This window comes from Camellia sinensis, chromosome 10, assembly GCF_055761805.1.
Source record: "Camellia sinensis isolate YWXY chromosome 10, ASM5576180v1, whole genome shotgun sequence".
Classification (NCBI taxonomy): domain Eukaryota; kingdom Viridiplantae; phylum Streptophyta; class Magnoliopsida; order Ericales; family Theaceae; genus Camellia; species Camellia sinensis.
Window position 1 is genome coordinate 125,493,467 of NC_138970.1, and position 15,941 is coordinate 125,509,407.

Here is a 15,941-nt window from a genome sequence, read left to right on the forward strand (position 1 = left end):
GGCCGGCCAGTTTTGGAGCTGTAGGTGGCCGGCCGGCCACCTATTATGGCCGGCCGGCCAGGGGTCAAAAGGGTCAATGAGAATTAGTAGTCGACCACCAACTTTTAGGGTTCCCCCATGTGTGTACATCACAAATATGTGGTTAAAAGTTCAAGAAAATGGCCCCAGGGTGTTCAACATTAGCCCGGAAGGAGGGGTTCAAAAGGGTCAAGCAACATTAGTAGCCGACCACCAACTTTTAGGGGCCTCCCATGTGTGTACATCACAAATATGTGGTTCAAAGTTCAAGAAAATGGCCCCAAGGTATTCAACATTAGCCTCAAAGAGGAGGGGCAAAAATGGAAAGAATAATTAGTGGCCGGCAATGACTTTTTTGGGTTCTCCAAGGTGTGTAGATCACAGGTATGTGGTTGAAAGTTGGCAACACTAACCCTAGGGTGTTCAACATTAGCCCGGAAGTTAGAAAAACGGGCGCCGGGAGGCTCCGGAGGCGAGATAACAGGTTGCTGCAACAATTGCTGGCCTCCCACCCTTCAGTGACCTCTCCAGTGATAAAACAGAGGTACCTGCCAAAAATGAACGAAAACCGATGCAAAACGAATGTTCGGGGGCCAAAACACGCAGTTCGGGATCCCGAAAATGGGCTGTTAAGCACCGAAAGTGGCATTCGGCCACGAAGTGGGTTTCCGGGACCCCAGTGTCCCTCAAAAGGGAGCAAATAGGAAGTATGCCAAAAATCAGAGCAAACGGAGATGGTTAGGCGGTCCCGAACCGAGGCACACGGCCTGACGGTCCCGGAAAACCGGAAACCGGGCTCCGAAATGGGCAAAATGGCCTACGGCCATCAAATGTAGCCTACGGACACTGAGAGATGATCTACAGGACCTCTCTCTCCCCTCAGGAAAAGAAACAGAGAAAACCGAGTCTGGTTCGCAAACCGAGGCAAGGCACAGAAGAGGGTTCGGAAGTCCGGAGGCAGGGCGCACGGCCGTGACTCTGAAACTTCTGAACGAGCACATTATGCAACGTCACCGAGCGCTCAATCGGTGACGTCTAAGTCTTAAGGTCGGTCAAAAATGGGGTGTCTACAGTTGCCCCTCTTTGACAAAACTCGGAAGTCAGAAGTGACGGGAGTGAATGTCAAAGCCTAGAGACGACCCATTTTTGACAAGGCCGAAGACTCAGACAAACATACAAAATAAACGGAGATGTGCCCGCAGGCATGCCCGCAGGCATGCCCGCAGGCAAAGGGGGCAAAATGCAAAATGATATGCAAGAAGATTTTGAAGATTGGACTTATACGCTACGCGAAGCCGGTTATTATTCATGATCATGCAAAGAGAGCTGTAATGAAGCAAATATGCGACAATTTTAAGCAAGTGAATACAAATCTAACTACATTTCATGCAGAAAGGATGTAAGAAAAATATGCAATTCTCACCGCGTCTCACGCGGAGAAGGCTAAAAGCGACTACTGAGAAAACCCAGAGTCTTACACACAACATCTCTCTGCGCATCACACATAGGAGAGGAAGAAGGTAAACCTCTCAGCGTATCACACGCAAAAGAGGAAAGGTAAACTTCTCAACGTATCACACGAAAGAGAAGAAAGGCAAATTTCTCAGCGTATCACACGCAAGAGAAAGCCGCTCAGCATATCACATGCAAGAGAGAAAAGGGAGATTTCTTAGCGTATCATACGCAAGAGAAAACTGCTCAGCATATCACATGCAAGAGAGAAAAGGGAGATTTCTCAGCGTATCACACGCAAGAGAAAACTGCTCAGCATATCACATGCAAGAGAAAACCTCTCAGCATATCACATGCAAGAGAAAACTGCTCAGCATATCACATGCAAGAGAGAAAAGGGAGATTTCTCAGCGTATCACACGCAAGAGAAAACTGCTCAACATATCACATGCAAGAGAGAAAAGGGAGATTTCTCAGCGTATCACACGCAAGAGAAAACTGCTCAGCATATCACATGCAAGAGAGAAAAGGGAGATTTCTCAGCGTATCACACGCAAGAGAAAACCTCTCAGCATATCACATGTAAGAGAGAAAAGGTAAATTTCTCAGCGTATCACACGCAAGAGAAAACCTCTCAGCATATCACATGCTAGGGAGGAAAGGGAAAGTTTCTCAGCGTATCACACGCAAGAGAAAACCTCTCAGCATATCACATGCAAGAGAGAAAAGGGAAAGTTTCTCAGCGTATCACACGCAAGAGAAAACCTCTCAGCATATCACATGCAAGAGAGAAAAGGGAAAGTTTCTCAGCGTATCACACGCAAGAGAAAACCTCTCAGCATATCACATGCAAGAGAGAAAAGAGGTGGATGAACACCGGAATTCATACGAATGTTCGAAACCAAAGATGCCCTATCGCATCGCATGCGAGAGGAGAAAAGACGACAATTGCAAATGAAAAGGTGCATAACGATGCAGGTGCTAGTGTACATAACAATGCCAGTAATGAGCATAACAATGCTAGATAGATGTGCATAACAAGGCAATTGATGAGCATAACAATGCTAGATAAATGTGCATAACAATGCAATTGATGAGCATAACAATGCTAGATAAATGTGCATAACGATGCAATGAATGAGCATAACAATGCTAGATAGATGTGCATAACAATGCAAGCAATGAGCATAACAATGCTAGTGGAATGCGCGTGACAACACCCGTTTGAAACAAAAATACCGAATAAGGGCATGCAAGCCTTAAGTAGACCAAATTCCAAACGCAAACTCCGATTTACCTCTCGAAGGGGTCACCATACATTCCAAAAAGGATACACCTCGTGCATGCCGACTGACGATGAGCTACACATCGAAGACATGAGTTGAAAATTCCGCAGAAACATTTTGAGCTGAAAAGAGTGGGTTCTCCTTGCACTTTCTTGACTGTACTCCTAAACTGCGGTTACTACCTTTCCTTCCTGGTTATGTTCACAACTTTCCCTATTCTCCAACGGGGTGACAGACTAGGTTGATTCAGTATCCAGAATCGAGGCGCATTCACATGCTATCTCAATCTATGGGGCTGCCATACAGATTTCAAGCCGAGGATAGACCCCTGGGTATTTAAACCAGACTTTAGTCTCGGAAATTCCGAACCTTTGCGTTCTAGGCAATAGCCGTCCGAACTCTAGTTTCCACCGTCGCAGTTGGTCTCCTAGGAACTCATTGCAAACACAGCCAAGATGCATCTGGTAGGGGCTGGTTTTCTGAGGAAGCACTTCGATTACCATTCTGGCTTGAAGCAGACTTGATCTTGAGCTTGAGGTAGAGGCACACTCATACTTCGGAGCTTTGGCAAGACTTGAAGAGGTATACACGGAATGTAGTCTTGGAACTTACCGAAGTTGAAACAAACTCAGATACCCGACATTTTCCTCTTTTGCTTTTCCTTTGCAGTCTGGAACCCATATAGCTTCAGATAGGTCCTGATTCTATTGTTCCGACATGACCTGGGTTGAACCCTGCGATTTTATGAAAGAACAAATTTTGTTTTGTACAAATGTGGAGAATGGCATGGCACTCGGAGCACAAAACGATTTTGTTTTTGAAATTCAGAGATGAGCTTTCGACCAAGTATTGAGCCTATGACTGAACGCAGCAAAACGACGCAACAAGGAAATAAAAGGCACACAACCTAGACACATCGAGTAACACTCGAAACGACTCAAAACAAGAATCGAGATAAAACAAAAAGACACGACACTCAGACGTGCACAGGGAGCCTGTTTCACCAGGTAGTGTTCCCCACCCTCTCTCATTTGTAATCCTCACATCACTCGGCCCTCAAGCTCTATTTTTCTGAAAAAGCCCTTTTCTCACTTTTTCTCTCATCACACATCTCTCTATTCTTCAATCTCTCATTTTTCATCCCTCCCATGGGTGGTTGATGGATGAACAGGAAGTTGCGGGCTCATGCCCAACATAATCAGCTCGCGGCTATTTCCTTCGGTGACATCTGTCGATGCGCCGGATGAGGGAATGGAGCATCTCGATCCATTCCAATTCGTGCTTCGCACTCGGCTTGATACCTCGCTGCTTGGAGGATGAGAGAACTTTCAGTCATTTGTTGTTAACTTCGGTTATCCCCTTTTTTGGCGGGTAGAGTGGCCTTTCTGGCAAGTATGTTGACAATGGGGAAAAGACAGGAAGCCTGACTCAACTGTGCCCGTAGTTCATCATTTTGACCATTTTTTAGTTTTAGTTTTCTCCTAAAAAAAAATTTGACCAAAATGAGAGTTAGATTAACATGCTTGTTCAATTTTCTGATTTAAAATCATGCAAGTTAGGCAGTGAGCACTGAGAGTTTTCCTTTTTTGGGTCCAAGAAATGGTCCAGTTTCGAAAATGGAATACTTTTCGAGAAGATTAGTCAACCTCAGTAAAATTCTCAAAAACTATTTTTGCAAACGACCACTGCTCAACGAGCACGGAACCCACTCTTGAGATGCACAATCTCAGATCCATGGCAATGGAAAATTGCCCCTTGTCTGAAGGACACTGTATGGCAACGGAAAGTTGCCCCTTGTTTGAACGGCACCGCGGCGCATTGAATGGCAACGGAAAGTTGCCCCTTGTTTGGATGGCGCCACGGCGCATTGAATGGCAACGGAAAGTTGCCCCTTATTTGAATGACACCGCGGTGCATTGAATGGCAACGGAAAGTTGCCCCTTGTCTGAATGGCACCGTAGTGTATTGTAGTCAGTCCTCAGAGCGAAGAACGCAACCAGACTCTCAGATATAGAGAAGGCAAAGATTATCAGAACCATTACATGGACATGATTGAGTTTGAAGTGTTTTACGGCTGGACTTCAGAATGAAGTTGCCTACGTATCCCAAAGATGGGAATCAAGCCTCACGTAGTTCGGGGTTAAGGTACACTCGAGTATTAACCTCTCCTTTTTAGGCTCTAACTTTTGCCAAGGCGCCCGTTGCGGGTTTTCGACCTTGCGAGCTTTGTTCTTCTTTTCTTTTCAATTCTTTTCATTTCTTTTTCCTTTTTTGATTCTTTTCGTTCTTTTCTTTGCATCTCTTTTTTTGTTCTCTTTTTTGTATTTTTCTCTTGCTCTAACTTCTGCCTGGGTCGCCCTTCCGGGTTTTCGGCCCAGCGAGCCTCTCGAAGGGTAAAAGTGTAGCTTGGTCCATGTCAAATGGTTCTGAGATCCTGAAGTCATCTGAATCCAGGAGAATGGCTGCTGCTTTGGCTTCGTAAGCTTCTCTTGATGAGATCTGATTTTTTTGATCTGACTTTCCTGGCCTCTTGTTCGAGGGCCGCTTTGAATCTGGCCACACAGGTCTCACATTGTAGTTGACCGTCGAACCTTCTGAATTCAAGTTCAAGGTTTGGAAGCAAAGGGGTTGAGTCTCGAGGCTGAGAGCGATCCTAGGCTGCACAATCTCAAGAGTGATTCCACACAGGTCTTCGCAGGACCACGCAAAACATTTTGTTTTTGAAAGTTTTTAAGAAAGCGACAAATCACTCGTGCTGAAGATAGTGTGAAACCAGTCTGGATCAAGCCAGGGTCCTTCTCAGTACTCACGCTAACAAGCATGATTCCATTCGTTAAAGGCTTAGCACGCCTCTCTTTCTCTCAAATGATCAAATTTTTGCAAAACCCGAGGAATTACTTCCTCTTTGTTTTCACCGCAGTGTTCAAAAAGTTTTTAAAAAAACTTAGGTCAATGCAATGATTTTGGGGTGCAGAAGAGTAGGCGAAGAGTACTGCTGTTTCATTCAAACTTTCTAGCACAACTGGCATAGAGCAGAAGCAAGCACAAAGCATGAAAAACCACTGCTGTTTCATTCAGAATCTGTTGGCACAACTGGCTCCCTGACAGAAACAGACTCAAAACAAAACGAAAAGACAAACACAAAACAAAATGGTGATGCCCGAGGCAACACCCCCTGGAATCACCTGACTCCTATACAACAGGACTGACTCGATACAACAAGACAGGCCCAAAACAAAAGAGACTGACTCAAAACAAAAAGACAGACTCAAAACAAAACAACAAGACTGACCCAATACTCAAGTCAGAAACTGGCATTCGCAAATGCTCAGAATAGCGCATGTCCCTCCCACATCTGGAGTAAAACGGGTGCCACCCGCAGCTGGTTCATCCCTCGATCACATCTCATTATCCCACCATAAGTTCACTGATCAAGTGCCGATAGACTTTGTAGGACCTGGTGCAGGGATGACCCCGTTGTCGATCAGATCTTGTATTTCGTGGCGGAGACGAAAGCACATGTCAGTATCATGGCCAGCTCGCTGATGGAAGGCACAGTAGTCGGCTGGGTTGTGCGAGAGAGGGAGGTTCTTTGGTAATGGCTGCGGCTCCAAGGGCTTCAGATGCCCTTTCTTGATCAAAGCCTCTAGAGCCTTTGACAAAGGCATATAAAGTGGGGTGAAAACCTTCTTGGCTTGGGGTGGATATTTGGTTCCTTGTGAGCTACTTCCGGACGCACCGGTGAATGGGGTAGCTGTTTTTGATTCAGTGGTAGCCACCATGCCCACATCAGAAGATCTTGTAGCTGCATCACCACTGGTGGTCGCATTCGAACTGTGGGTAAACGCCCTCCTGGGTTGCTCCTTATCTTGGTCAAACAGACCTTGCCTCATTGCATCTTCGATTTGTACCCCCATATCGTGCAAGTCTGAGAAAGTGGGAAAGGGGATTACAATCATTCTCTGCATTAGCTTAGGCTGGAGATTGCGCACAATCATCCGGATTTGATCCTTATCAGTAGGCCTTAGAGTCATCATTGAGGCCTTCGCTCTCCACCGAGACACGAATTTTGAGAAGCTCTCCTTCGGCTCCTGCCTCATTGTCTCAAGATCGCGGGTCGTAATCTCGATTTGGGTATTGTATGAATATTGTACGACGAAGGCCTCGGCCATCTCCCCCCAGCTTCGTTTCACCGAATCTTCCAATTTGGCATACCAGGTGACTGCAATACCCGACAGGGTCCTGCCAAAAAGGGAGAGCTTCTGTAATCTTGCAAGCCCATCGGGCGCAAAACATCTGAAAACAAGCTCAGGTGGACCATGGGATCTCCTGACCCATCAAAACGGTCAATGTGAGGCATCTTGAACCTGTCCGGCAGAGTTATAGCCGCGTCGGTGTACTCGTCCTCAATGCCCGGGATGGACTTTACCCCCTGGGATTTCTTGAACAGCTTTTCGAGCTTGCTCAACTTCAACGCTGTGGGGTCGACCTCGAACTCGGAGGGAGAGTCTGGTAGATTGGTAGGTGTTTTGGATAGTTGAGGTAAAATTGGGGGTGGAGCCGGCCCTGCCGGAATGCCCATACCTTCCTGGACATTTGGCGTCTCCCCAGGTGTTGGAGCTCCTGTTGGGGGAGGAACTTGTTGTGAGGTGGATGCATCGCTTTGCTGTTGCAGCTTGATGATGAGCTCGGCCTGCTGAGCCATGATCGCAGCCTGCTGTTTGGCAAATTCCTCCTGACGGGCAGCATCCTGCTGCATGAGTTTCATACTTTCTTGCATCTGGCGCAGCATGGCCTCCATCCCTAACGTGTTCTGCTGTTCCATCTGACTGATTGGTATTTATCCCGGCAGTAGAAACTGAGACCTCAGCCTGACTGTTCACTGGTGGGGTGGATAAGGGCCACTGATCTGGTAACTGCTGAACCGGTGATTTGTGCCCAACCAGCCCTTTTTACCCTGTCTCTGGCGGAGGAACACTGATTTGCCTTTGAACTGAATCTCTGACCTGACAAAGTCTATCAGCACAAGTCCGATGAACCTCGGGGAATATCGGAGCCTTCTGAAGCTATGGTTCCCAAACTACCTTGCAAAAGAGAAAACAGACAGCATCTAAGCCTGATTCCATCTAAACAGATACGAGCATAGTTGAATGAGTGTGCCCTCTACTGAATTCTGTCCCAAAATTCTGCCCCAAATCTGAGTCTGATACCCACAGGTAAAGCTGACTCCCAAATACTGATAGTAATGCCCGCAGGCCTGATGCCCAAACTCATATACTGATACATGCATTCCTGTAGAGACGCACTCTAAAGCACATAACAGATAAGTGAGAGCCAAAACACCCCTATGTTGGGGTAGGGTTTCCCTGTCCTATTTTGTCAGGAGCTAGGGTTTCACTACGCACGCAGCGGTTTCAAACAACCTATAAACGGGTAAGCAACCTGTCCTAGTTTGGAATGGTCACTATGGATCCGAATATGCACTAGGTCGAATGGTCAAAGAGGGTGCCCCGGAAAAACCGGGGTTTGTGTTCCCATACTGGCAGAGCCCACAACCGGTCAACCTTATGGTCATGCCTTGACATGACAAGCCTCCGGCAAACCGTTCAGGAATAGCAGATGGCAAACACGGTGTCCTAGGCGCACCAATGCAAATGCAATGCAAAGAAAGACACAAGTGTAGTCAAAAACAGATATCATGAGTTCAAGTCAAGTTCTCTAAATCCCCAGCGGAGTCGCCAGAAACTGTAACAAGCCCGCGGGGGACCTCGCTACAGCTCGGACTCGACTTTGTTGTCACGGTTCTAAGTCTGAACCAAAGAGTCCACATCCGGCAAATCGTTTTGAGAAAAAACAGATTTTTGAAAAGAAGTACCAAACATGGACTGCTTTGCCAGATACAGAGTCGCCACCTAAATATTTTTTATGGGGGAATTTAGGAAACCCTGACTCGTTGCCTAAGGCCACGTGTCCGTCATCACCAAAGTTGCCTTGGCTCGGGAACTTGGGTACGATTGGGGAAGGTCACTTCGTGAGCACCCCCGCTCGCCCGGTCAAAGACCGGCCTCTACTAACCATGATATCTATTTTTGAAAACATTGTGAGTTCTTATTCCGGTTATTAAGCCTAGGTTACTATGTGATGCGCACAGCATATAAGTATAGACCGAGTCGCTTGAATTGGAACGAAACATTTCATGTTTGTTTTTTTGAAGGGTGGTTCGCTACTCGCAAGTAGGCTTAAAATGCAGATTTTGCCACCCTCGGGTGGGCTTAGAAGAAGATGATTTTGCCACTATCTAGTGGGCTTAAAACTTACAGTCAGTGATTTGTTCCAATTTAAACAACCCAACCTTCACCCACAGGCAATCAGGCAGTTATATCACATAAGCAAATAGCCTCATGGTAAGCATGCTATTCATGGCATTCACTCACACGCATGCAAGGATGCTAAAGCATAAAACTTACCTAGTACTCCAAGCCAAAATAGACATTCATTAGAAATCCATGCATGAATCCTAAGTATACAGAAATGCTTAATGCAACACATACAAAATGCAACTATAGCAGGCTCGGCTATTCTAAGATGACATATGAAATGTTACAACTATCATGTATTCAACTTTGTAATTGAAAGTACAATACAGTTAGTATGATGCGCCGAGCCCGGTGCATGCAAAACAGATGAATGATGCAAGCATGCTGTCATAATGTATGCTAAATGAAATATGCCCTAATCTAACCATCATAAGCGGATAAATAAAAGGGAGAAAGACATGGGGTTGGAAGACATACAACACACTCACCCACACTTATTACAGTTATGCCCTCGCGCAGAGGGTCCGAATAAATATACAGTCCAAGTATTACAGTCCTGAATAAAAGAATATTACAGTCCCGAAATATACAAATTCCTAATTAATTAATGAATTAACTAAGAAAAAAAGTAAAAACTGGCGTGCAAGCCAGGGACTGTCTCGCTTCTGATGGATGATGCATGTCCAGGTTGTCTTGCGCGGAAATCCACCGGAATGCCCCAATTAGCTTCTGTTTAGCAGTTATCCTTGAAATGCGTGCCGAATCCCGAAAAATTGCTGATTCCTGATTTTGCTACAACAGAGAGCAGGAAAGGGGCACAGCAATGTATTTGCACAGATATATGCATGTCTCGATCCTCGTGCCACCAATCACGCATACCGAGGCATGATGGCCGAAGAGTCGAAATGCACAATTCAATATAGGATGAATGCACATGAAACTACAGCTAAAACCTAACTCCATTATGGATAATCCGGAGTGTCGGTGACTGGGCAATTGAGATACATTCCGTCACTCGGAGTACGAAATGTACCTCGTTTCCCGTGCCCGGGCTAACTCCTATTCCGGACATAATCCAATATGCATGATATGCATGAAATGCAACTAAGATATAATCCTAACATACGGAATGCTACGAAAATGAGATGCCTCGAAATGCGTGCATGCGGGCACGCAAACCGAAGGAATAATAAATGCAATGGAAATGAGGTGCCTTGAAATGCGTTCACACGGACACGCAAACCGAGGCGATGATATGTGTCTCGAAATGCGTGCGCACGGGCACGCAAACCGAGGCGATGATATGTGTCTCGAAATGCGTGCGCGCGGGCACGCAAACCGAGGTGATGATATGTGTCTCGAAATGCATGCACGCGGGCACGCAAACCGAGGCGATGATATGTGTCTCGAAATGCGTGCACGCGGGCACGCAAACCGAGGTGATGATATGTGTCTCGAAATGCGTGCACGCGGGCACGCAAACCGAGGCGATGATATGTGATACAACATGGCATGGAAATGATAAATGGGCTTATACCAACATGAGTGAGCCTCAGCCACACTCACATCGGATGCCGGTGGATAAAAAAGGAGTGCCTCGAAATGCGTGCACACGGGCACGCAAACCGAGGCAATGATAAATGCAATGCAAATGACATGGAAATGACAAATGGGCTTATACCAACATGGGTGAGCCTCAGCCACACTCACATAGGATGCCGTCGGATAAAAGTGAAGCGCCTCGAAATGCGTGCACACGGGCATGCAAACCGAGGCAATGATAAAATGCGATGAAATGGCATGGAAATGACAAATGGACTTATACCAACATGAATGAGCCTCAGCCACACTCACATCGGATGCCGATGGCAGAAAATGAAGTGCCTCGAAATGCGTGCACACGGGCACGCAAACCGAGGTAATGCATACGCAATGCAAATGACATGGGAAATGATAGAAATCATTCTAATGGAATTTCAGCAGTAAAATATGGGGGAAAACAGTCCCGAAATGAAGCGAAATGACATGAAATGCATGGAATTGTCCCGAAATGCGAATTTAGGCACCCGAAATGGCCTATAGCTATGCCAAACATGCACAATGTGGACATTCAATGCAAAGACAGAAGCCAGATAGTCCCAAAATAAGCACTTTTCCAGTTTATAGCATGGCCAAACAGCAAGTATAGATATGGCGAAAATGGCATGCAAGAATACGGTATTTTCGAGAGGTAATGAAGCAAGTGATATAAAAAAAACCCAAATCGAAAAATTTCCTTCTACAACATTGAAGAGGGACCAAAAATATGAATATTTGAAGAACTGTAAAATGGCCAAAACAGTATACAAACATGGTAGAAATGTGATGCAAAATAAGGCTCAAAAGTGGCTATAACATGAGGTATGCAAAATAATCACCAAACAGCCAAAGACCCTTGATAAAACATGAAGTATATGTCAAAATAAGACTATCTATAGGCCTGTAAAATGGCCAAAAACAAAATCATGGTAGACTAACTAAACATGCAAGAAAACGAACCAAAAGTGAGATAAAACATGAAGTGACCTATGGAAGCCCCAAAACATGAAAGACCCTAAACAAAACATGAAGAATGGACCAAAATAAGGACTTTTTCAGAACTATAAAATGGCCAAAAACCTAAGCATGGTAGGCTTCCATTGCATGCAAGAATGGGGAATAAAAGAGAGATAAAGGGTAGGTATAACATGGAAGTCCCAAATGGTGTTGAGCCCTTCTTCAATGTTGAACAGGGGCTCAAAATAAGCCTATTCACAGATTATAACATGCTCGAAAACAGATTTCTCATGGGCCAAAAATAGCATGCAAGAAAACGGTATTTTCGAGGAGTATTGAAGCAAGTGTATTATGGAGAGCTCAAACAGGGTTGAGCCCTTGATAAAAAGTGAAGATGAGCTCAAAAGATGGCCCTTTTCAGTTAGGGCCGGAGCTTGAAACCCAAAATAAGTGGGGCTTAGAAATAGATCAAGAAAAATGTTCAAAAGGGTAAAAGTGTTACTTACCCTTGAAGATTCAAACTTTTGTTGCTTCTTGGATGGATTTGCAGCTTCTTTAGCCTTCAAGAATCCTTCCTTGTTGCTGGAAATGAGATGGTGGTGGTAGAGCTTGGTGGTGTAGAAGGAATGATGGTTAGTGACTTAGGGTTTTTTGAAGAAATGAGAAGGAAGAAGATGGAGTTGGCTATGGAAGCTTGAAGAAGAGTTTTTCTAACCCCTAAAAAGGAGGCCACCAGCTGGTTATAAGGGTTCAAAAGGGGGTGTAAAGGTGGGGGAGAAGGAGGTAATCTTTCCCCCACAAGATATTTCCCTCGGATACAGATATTTTGGGGGAAAAAAGTGTACAGCTGTAAAGTACCAATCATGAGGATCACGGCCGGCCAGTTTTGGAGCTGTAGGTGGCCGGCCGGCCACCTATTATGGCCGGCCGGCCAAGGGTCAAAAGGGTCAATGAGAATTAGTAGCCGACCACCAACTTTTAGGGTTCCCCCATGTGTGTACATCACAAATATGTGGTTAAAAGTTCAAGAAAATGGCCCCAGGGTGTTCAACATTAGCCCGGAAGGAGGGGTTCAAAAGGGTCACGCAACATTAGTAGCCGACCACCAACTTTTAGGGGCCTCCCATGTGTGTACATCACAAATATGTGGTTCAAAGTTCAAGAAAATGGCCCCAAGGTATTCAACATTAGCCTCAAAGAGGAGGGGCAAAAATGGAAAGAATAATTAGTGGCTGGCCATGACTTTTTTGGGTTCTCCAAGGTGTGTAGATCACAGGTATGTGGTTGAAAGTTGGGAACACTAACCCTAGGGTGTTCAACATTAGCCCGGAAGTTAGAAAAACGGGCGCCGGGAGGCTCCGGAGGAGAGATAACTGGTTGCTGCAACAATTGCTGGCCTCCCACCCTTCAGTGACCTCTCCAGTGATAAAACAGAGGTACCTGCCAAAAATGAACGAAAACCGATGCAAAACGAATGTTCGGGGGCCAAAACACGCAGTTCGGGATCCCGAAAATGGGCTGTTAAGCACCGAAAGTGGCATTCGGCCACGAAGTGGGTTTTCGGGACCCTAGTGTCCCTCAAAAGGGAGCAAATAGGAAGTATGCCAAAAATCAGAGCAAACGGAGATGGTTAGGCGGTCCCGAACCGAGGCACACGGCCTGACGGTCCTGGAAAACCGGAAACCGGGCTCCGAAATGGGCAAAATGGCCTACGGCCATCAAATGTAGCCTACGGACACTGAGAGATGATCTACAGGACCTCTCTCTCCCCTCAGGAAAAGAAACAGAGAAAACCGAGTCTGGTTCGCAAACCGAGGCAAGGCACAGAAGAGGGTTCGGAAGTCCGGAGGCAGGGCGCACGGCTGTGACTCTGAAACTTCTGAACGAGCACATTATGCAACGTCACCGAGCGCTCAATCGGTGACGTCTAAGTCTTAAGGTCGGTCAAAAATGGGGTGTCTACACCGGTAAAGTGGGGTTTTGGTAGTGCTAGTTGAGCCTACATGCAGACACCAACCTAGGGATTACCTGAGTCGTATTTCCCGCCCCCTATTGAACAAAATTGTAAGTTTCGGAATTGTTGAGATTTCAATTGTTGTTGAACATGGTGATTTTGCAAGAAGAGCATGTAACTGAAATTTTCATTAAATTGGCATTTCATGGCACTTGCATTCAATATTGGAAAATCTTACATAACTGCATATACTTTGTAAGTATTCTCTATTGGGCTTTATGCTCACCCCTATGGGATTTTGGTGCAGGTAAAGATGTGGTAATCCCGCCAGGTTGAGGGCGTGGACATATTTTTGTGAAGAGTAGATGACTCTATTTGGTGTGAATTTAATTGTTAGCCGAGGGCTTTAAATTTATGGGTTCGTGAAACCATTTTTGTGTAACCAGGCTCAAACTTTGGAAGATGTAAGCCCTAAAGGGCATTTTATTTATTTTGGGATTGATGCTCTACATGCTATAGATTCATGTGCTTTCATACCGTTAAATGTATAATTCGCATGTGAAATTTTTGTATAAACCTTGTTGATTAATGATGTAAAGGTTGGAGAATCGCTATTATTATTTAGTGGATGTTGGTTGACGTGTTTAATTTATGTTGGATTATTTTGGGGCCCTACAACTTGGTATCAGAGCTACTGGGTTTGAATACTTGGAGCTCGCGGAAAGTGGTTGTTTTGCCACAATGGGTTCATTTCGCATGATTAGGAAATGTTTTGTTTTTCGTGATTACGTGATAACATGCTTATGTGACTATATGGGTATGGGATTGGACTTTTGGGATGTTATTTGCGCCTATTAAATTCCTTGAAGTCTTATTAGAAGGGTACCTGATCAATACTCGTTCTATTGAGAATTCTTGGCTTTTCGTTGGGCGAATCTCATCACAAAAGGATAATCCGTATGTGCTTACGTGACTAAGTACTTATGTGGAGTGAATTGAATTGTTTGTGTGGTAGAATATATATAGTTATTGTAGTTTATCGTGTGAGGCAAGTTGCGAGCACATTTGGAATTATGTGCTAAATTATTTATCTTGTTCCTTGATTAGGATGTCAAGAAGGGGTCAAACTCATGGTGGTAGAGGTGGAAGGCGTTGTAGGGGTCGTCGGGGTGTGCATGAAGTATCGGTCCAAGGGGTTCCGGTGCAAGAGGAGGGGTTGGGCCAAGCTAATATGGCCAAGCAAGTGGGGCAAGCGGAAGTTCCGGGGCAAGCAGGTCAAGCCGCAATGGGGACCTTAGCCCAAGAAATGGTGGGGGCCTTGAGGGAGTCTATGAATATGCTAAGGGCGGAGAACCAAGCTAGGGAGAACGCCGTAGAAACAAAGGCGAGTTTCATCGTGAGGGAGTTTTTGCAGGGCAAGCCTGATGAGTTCCATGGTGGCCTCGAGCCTAAGAAAGCAGATGAGTGGCTTGAATAGACAGTGAAGACATTTGAGATGCTATACATCGAAGACAGTGAGCTTAGGGTGACTCTTGTGAGTTACTACCTCAAGGGGGATGCGGGCCAATGGTGGAAATACGCCAAGGGCCGGATAGAATCGACATGGGAAGCGTTTGTAGTGGCTTTCCAAGATAAGTACCTACCTCCCACTACTAGGGAGAGGTTGAGGCAGGAATTCCAAGACCTTAAGCAACTCAATATGTCTGTAGCCGAGTTTGAAGCGGCCTTCTCTAATTCGTCCCAGTTTGTACCAGAGTTGGTGGCAACGGAAGAATGCCGTTGCATCGAGTTTGAGAAGAAGTTGAGAACTAAGATCTTGTTCAAGGTTATCGAGAACATGATTTGAAATTTTTACCGTCTTGTGGAGGCAACCGCGCATGTGGAGATTATCGTAGAGGCCAAGGAGGAGAGACTTTGGAGTTCGAGGTCTAGGGGCCAAGGGTCACAAGGTGTGATGACCGGTTCGAAAGCTGCCTTGTTTCTTTTTGTGTTACATTGGGTAAGTCGAAGTTCAAAATTTTTTCTTAAAACATTTTCGGTTGCATTGTTTCCTTCTCGAGTTTTCACTCATTTTGGAGGGTGCAGGGTCAGCACCGGAGGGTCGGGGAAGAAGTCGAAGTTTCTCCGGACTGGAGGGCTAGGGCTGTATGTGCGAGGCCTTGAGCAGCACGTGCGGGAGATTAGGCCGCACGTGCGGGAAGCAAGGCAGATGGCTGGATGCACACTGTCTTAAAGGCAAGTGCGGGAGTGTGGTGCGGGGGAGACCACACGTGCGGTACGGGGGAGACCACATGTGCGGGGGTAAGAGCTGCACGTGCGGGCGAGGCGCTTCGCATGTGCGGGAGAGGGCACCGCATGTGCGGCCAGGCGCATTTTCTG